Source organism: Pinus tabuliformis, chromosome 3_2 (assembly GCF_031772625.1).
Source record: "Pinus tabuliformis cultivar Carrire ecotype Pingquan chromosome 3_2, CPIR1, whole genome shotgun sequence".
In the NCBI taxonomy this organism is placed as follows: Eukaryota; Viridiplantae; Streptophyta; class Pinopsida; order Pinales; family Pinaceae; genus Pinus; species Pinus tabuliformis.
In genome coordinates, this window is record NC_142302.1 from 571,074,181 (window position 1) to 571,079,449 (window position 5,269).

Sequence of the window (5,269 nt, forward strand, 5' to 3'; positions counted from 1 at the left end):
AACCTTGGTGGAATCTGCTCGTAGTATGCTGCAAGGTAAGAACATCTCTAATGGTTTCTGGGCAGAAGCCATTAACACTGCTGTTTATCTGAAGAATCGATGTCCCACTAAGCAATTAGTTTTTCAAACTCCTTTTGAGGTTCTTTATGGTTATAAACCTGATGTGAGTCATTTCAAAGTCTTTGGATGTACTGCTTTTGCTCATATTCCTAAAGCTAACAGAAGCAAACTTGATGCCAAGTCCATCAAGTGTGTTTTCATTGGATATTGTATGGATCAGAAAGCGTATAAATTGTTTGATCCAAGTTCCCATAAACTATTTGCAAGTCGTGATGTATTGTTTCATGAGCAGACTGATAAAAGTAATAATGATACATGGCATATGTCTAATGATGCACATATCAAGCTTGATACTTTGATTAAGCAGGAACAGGAACAGGTACAGGTACAGGATCAGGATTAGGATGATAGCAGCAGTACGAGCACATCTAGCAGCAGTGAGTCATCACAAGGGGGTGATTCACCTCAAAGCCGACGAATCATGGCTGGAACACCCACAGGCATTGAAACACCAAGAAGGTCGTCCCGACAGACTCGGCTTCCTGCAAGGTATAAAGACTATGCCTTAATGTCTAATATAATGAATGTTGAAGAACCAATTGATTATGAGCAGGCTAAACAACATGAACCATGGATTAATGCTATGAATGATGAGTATGCTTCTATTATGAAAAATCAAACATGGGAATTAGTGGAACTTCCTGAAAATAAAGTTCCAATTGGAAGCAAATGGTTGTACAAAACAAAATTTAAAGCAGATGGTACAATTGATAAATTTAAGGCAAGATTAGTAGCAAAAGGATATGCTCAAAAGGAGGGAATTGATTATGAAGACACTTTTGCACCAGTAGCTAAGTTGAATACAATTAGATTACTGATTGCCTTAGCCACAAAACATAATTGGAATATACATCAAATGGATGTCAAATCTGCTTTTCTAAATGGTGATTTAAAGGAAGAAGTTTATTTGGTTCAACCTGAAGGGTTTGTCAAACAGGGACAGGAGCATCTAGTTTGCAGGTTAAGAAAGGAATTGTATGGTTTGAAACAGGCACCAAGATCATGGTATGTAAAGATTGATACCTTCTTTCTTCAGAATGGGTTTGTGAAAAGCAAAAATGATCATAACTTGTATGTTAAGAAAGATGAAAAAGGAAATGTTGCTTTAATATCTTTGTATGTGGATGATCTCATTATAACAGGCAGTGCTCACAAGTTAATTGAAGAAATTAAAGTTCAGTTGTCACATGTTTTTGAAATGAAATATTTGGGTGAAATGCATTACTGTTTAGGAATTGAGGTATGGAGAGAACCTGGTAAAACTTTGATCACTCAAAGCAAATATACAAAGGAGATTCTTAAAAAGTTCAATATGACAGATTGCAAAGCTATGTCAACTCCCTTAGAACAGAATGCAAAGTTGTACAAAGAAGATGGATTGAAATAGGCAAATGGAACATTATATCGTCAGTTAGTGGGAAGTTTGAACTATCTCACCACTACCAGACCAGACATTGCATACTCAGTCAGTATCCTTAGCCAATTCATGGCTAAGCCTTCAGGACATCACTGGAATGCTGCAAAGAAAGTTCTCTGATACTTAAAGGGAATAGTGAATCTTGGTATTATGTACACTGATGTATCTGATGTTGCACTGACAGGTTTTTTTGATTCAGATTCGGCAGGAAATCCAGATGACAGACGATCTACCTCTGGCTATGCATTTCATATTGGATTAGGGGTCGTATCTTGGAGTAGTAAGAAACAGCCAACTGTTTCTTTATCTTCAACAGAATCAGAGTACAAAGCTTTGACCAATGCCACCTGTGAAGCTATTTGGTTGCGGAGAATTCTTGCGGATCTTGAAGAAGCGCAAAGTGGTGCAACATGTATCAATTGTGATAATCAGAGTGCTATCAAATTAGCACATAATCCAGTTTACCATGCTAGAACAAAACACGTTGGGTTACAATACCACTTTGTACGTGAGAAAATTGAGTCAAATGAAATTGGATTGATATTTTGTAACACCAAGGATAATGTGGCTGATATATTTACTAAGCCCCTTGGTAAAATCAAATTTGAAGTTTTTAGAAGTCAGTTAGGTATTGTAGAAAATCCATTTCTCCATTAAGGGAGGATGTGAGAATAATGCAGAAATAGAATTAGTTATGAGTGGTTGAACATAATTAGTTGTAAGTGGTTGAACAAAATTAGTTGTGAGTGGTTAGGAATTAGTTGCACATATTTCCTATATAAGTGTGATGTAATTGAGCAAATAAATTAATGAAAGTTGTGTGTCTTTGTGATAGTTTGTGTTGTATTTGTTTTAATACGCCCTCCACAACTTTCCCCTTCAAGTAACTTATTTAAAAATTGTTCATTATTCAGAAAAAAAGTGTAAGATTTCGCAGGTGATGCTCCTTTTCTTTTATATTTTTTTTTTGTATAACTGAGATGGGCGAAGGAATCAAAAAACTTGAGCCTTGATATTTAGCTTCCCCTACCTCGGCTGGTCTATAGCTTTTGTCTTCCGCTATGCTTCTCTTCTTTTATATTTTTTTTTGTATAACTGAGATGGGCGAAGGAATCAGAAAGGGTTGAGCCTTAATAGTTACCTTCCCATGCTTCGGTTGGTCTACAACTTTGTCTACCATTTTGCTTGAGTTGATGATTTCAGCCTCTTGGTGAAGGGGTCACTGCACTGCTACACATGTGTTTTCTGCCACTTTGCCTAAGTTGTTGATTTCACCCTCCTTGTTAAGGTGCGTAGAGAATTCACCATGAGATAGCATTGATAGTAACATCTAATTACATCTGATTTTAAATTCAACTCCTCTTACCGGTTTACTCTTACCTGCATGAAGAGCAGCTAAGCTACTCAGAATCAATCTGGTGAATCTGGCTGAGCGAAGGAACCTGCCGACTTTTCCCTGAGTCCTAGAACTCTACCACTGATGCTGCTAAGGATGATCAACTTCCTTCTATGCCTTTGTCAACTGCCTTCTAGGCTTCTGCCTCTGTAGTTTTCCCATCACTGCTTACTCAGATGCTTCCGCAAAAAAATGGCTCTCTGAAGCTCAACCTTAGTATACTTTAAATGCTTCTCTAAAGCTCAACGTTAGCAGACTTTTCCTTGAGAATATTTAGTGCAAAAAAAAATTGTATCTACACTTTCAAGCTCAATTTAATTCCTGAAGCTCAACCTTAGTAGACTTTAAATGCTTCTCTAAAGCTCAACGTTAGCAGACTTTTCCTTGAGAATATTTAGTGCAAAAAAAAATTGTATCTACACTTTCAAGCTCGATTTAATTAGATGCAATACAAAAATTGTATCTATCCTTATCAAGCTCTATTCGATTGACCTACTATCTCTACTCCTGTGACCTTTGCTGCTGGATTCAATTGAGCTTGTTCATGGGTTAACTCGACAACTGAAACACACCATAAATTTGCTGATTTATGTTTGAATTCATCGTCTGTTGCAACTAAAGGTGACCGGATTTGGGTTTGTTGCCTCTGTTAAATCCCATAGTGCAATGGTCATAACCATACAGTGGCTAGGTTCGGGCTTATTTTTTTGCATTAAACGGAGACCACCATGGCCATAACGAAATCTCATTTTCATTGCACTATCTTAGTTATGGAATAAACTGCATTTTATGGTTTCAAATTATTGTAGATTGCACAAGACTATGCTCGCCTAGCATGACAAAAGTGAGTGCGTCAAACCTGCTCATTTTTCTGCTTATGTGGCTTATAATGGACGATTAACCATAAAAGCCAAGTGTGATAACAATATGTGCCACTTGGTCTTCTATCAATTAAGACGAGCGTTGGCTGCATGCTAGGTTGAGTGGAGGATGGGACAAGTGGGTGCCTCAGGTCTGCTCATCTTCTTACTATGCCCTATAATCATTGATAGTTGTGTTCTCGATCAATCGATAGTGGTGGTGAAGCACTTTGATGACTCTATGGTATATACTTAAATTTCACTTTCTATATACTTTTTAACAACTGCGCAAATTATTATAAACCTAAATCAAATAAATTTTTGAATTTTTTCTGGTAAATCTACCCGTTCAAATCATCCTCATATGCTTCTGCAGCTTATTTCTCTACTAAAAACATGAAATAATCAAGGGCTATAAGAAATCCTCCGCTCAATTAGAAGAAAATCTATTGATACCTTCTTTCAACATAAACTATAAGCTGCCATACTTTTGTTATGGTTAGTTATTTGTTTTGTATTTTTCTCGGTGGTACTAGATTCGATCATGTCGGTTCCTCGTTGTAATTTGCTGCAAGTTATCAGTTTTCCTGGGTGATCTTGAACCTAATTTTCTTTTCTATTGTCTCGGATTTGGTCGGGCTTGCCTTTGTGGGATCTTGCTAAATTTTTGGAGAAGGGAAGATATCATGGCAGACTTACGTTGATGACCATCTCATGTGTGAGATCGCCCAGGAAAATTGGCTCACCGCGGCGGCCATTATTGGGCTGGATGGCAGTGTTTGGGCTTAGAGAGATAACTTCCCATTGATCAAGCCTGAGGAAGTGACAACCATAGTGAATGATTTTGCTGAGCCTGGATCCCTTGCACCAACTGGCCTGTATATTGGAGGAACAAAGTATATGTTCATCCAAGGTGAACCTGGAGTTGTCATCAGACCGAAGAAAGGATCTGCAGGTGTCATTATTAAGAAGACAACCTGTGCCCTTATCTTTGGCCTTTAGGATGAACCAGTGACTCCAGGCGAATGTAATTGATTATGGAGAGGCTTGGTGACTATCTTATTGATCAGGGCATCTAATTACGAGTTAGTCCCCTAGTTATAATGTTATATGGGCCATTGTGCCAATTTAATTTCTTCCCGTTTTTTAGATGTTGGTAATTCTTCCTAATTCTAGTCATTAAGTAATGGAATATATATGCATTTGTAAAATAATGACGAGGTGCTTCATCAATAACTCCTGTACGTTTTTCGTTGCATTGAGGTCTCTGAAATTTAAGTGAGTGATATATTTGAATGCATTAAAAAAATTACCATATTTTTGTTCAGTCATTTTCCAAGTCCACCCGGTCCAAGAGTTTTATTAAGAAATGAATATCTATTTTGTGAAAACAGGTGAAGAAATGCATATCTATTCTATGAAATGCATATGCGGCAGGGACTACCACTGCTTTGCAGCCCTTGTTAGTGTATGATG

General features: G+C 37.4%; 1 pseudogene; it reads left to right on the forward strand.

The window, feature by feature from the left end:
* The first annotated feature begins 464 nt into the window (after nucleotides 1-464).
* On the forward strand, nucleotides 465-4,872 carry LOC149181798 (profilin pseudogene; annotated as a pseudogene).
* Nucleotides 4,873-5,269: the final 397 nt, after the last annotated feature.